The sequence below is a fragment of the Chrysochloris asiatica genome, unplaced genomic scaffold (assembly GCF_000296735.1).
Source record: "Chrysochloris asiatica unplaced genomic scaffold, ChrAsi1.0 scaffold00359, whole genome shotgun sequence".
Taxonomy (NCBI): Eukaryota; Metazoa; Chordata; class Mammalia; order Afrosoricida; family Chrysochloridae; genus Chrysochloris; species Chrysochloris asiatica.
Window position 1 is genome coordinate 775,743 of NW_006408877.1, and position 1,661 is coordinate 777,403.

The following is a 1,661-nucleotide window of genomic DNA, read 5'->3' on the forward strand; positions in this document are numbered from 1 at the left end:
TGCATGGATATGTTGGACTAATCTGCCATTTAGGTATCTCTCTGTATATGAACATATTGGATTTTTCTGACATGTAGTTAGCTCTCTGTATATGGACATGTTGGACTCCTCAGCCATGTAGCCCACTCTCTCTGTATGAACATGTTGGATGCATCTTCCTTGTAGCATCTTTATATATACACATGTTGGACTCATCTGCCATGTAGATATCTTTCAGTATATGAACATGTTGGGCTCATCTGCCATTTAGTTAGCCCACTCTCTCTGTATGAACATGTTGGATGCATCTTCCTTGTAGCATCTCTATATATACACATGTTGGACTCATCTGTCATGTAGATATCTTTCAGTATATGAACATGTTGGACTACTCTGCCATGTAGCTAGCTCTCAGTATATACACATGTTGAACTCATCTGCCATGTAGCTAGAACTGTGTATATGGAAATGTTGCCATACTCTGTCATTTAGCTAGCTCTCAGTATATAGACATTTTGGACTCATCTGCCGTGCAGCTGGCTCTCTATGCATGGATATGTTAGACATCTGCCATGTAGGAAGCTCTCTGTATATGAACATTTTGGCATTGTCTGCATTTAGCTAGCTCTCAGTTTATGGATATGTTGCACTCATCAGCCATGTAGCCAGCTCTCTATGCATGAACAGGTTGGACTCATATGCCTTGTAGCTAGCCCTCTAAATACACATGTTGGACCTATCTGCCATGTAGCTAGATCTCTGTATATGGACATGTTGGACTCATCAGCCTTGTAGGCAGCACTCTCTGTATGAACACGTTGGACTCATCTTTCTTGTAGCTAGCCCTCTAAAAATACACATGTTGGACTCATCTATCATGTTGTTAACTCTCAGTATAAGGACATGTTGGACTCATCTGCCATGTAGCTACTAATCTGTATATGAACATGTTGGACTACTCGGTCATTTAGCTGTCTCTCAGTATATGCAAACGTTGGACTCATCTGCCATGTAGGTAGAACTCTGTATGTGGAAATGTTGTACTAGTCTTCCATGAGGCTATCTCTCTGTATATGGACATTTTGGACTCGTCTGCCATGTAACTAGCTCTCTGTGCATGGATATGTTGGACTGATCTATCATGTTGGTAGCTCTCTGTATATGAACATATTGGATTTTTCTGCCATGTAGCTAGCTCACTACATGTGGGCATGTTGGACTCATCAACAATGTAGCCAGATCTCTGTATGAACATTTTGGACTCATCTGCCTTGTACCAACACCTATCTATATATACATGATGGACTCATCTGCATTTTGTAGATAACTCTCAGTATATGGACATGTTTGACTCATATGCTATGTAGCTAGTACTCTGTATAAGGATATGTTGGACTACTTTGCTATGTAGCTAGCTCTCAGATTTTGGACTCATCTGCCATGTAGCTAGAACGCTGTATATGGAAATGTTGCACTACTCTGACATGTAGCTAGTTCTCTGTATATGAACATTTTGGAGTCATCTGCCATGTGGCTAGCAATTTGCATGGATATGTTGGACTGATCTGCCATGTAGGTAGGTCCCTGTATATGAACAGATTGGACTTGTCTGCCATGTAGTTAGCTCATTGTATATGGATATGTTGGACTCATCTGCCATGTAGCTAGAACTCTATATATGG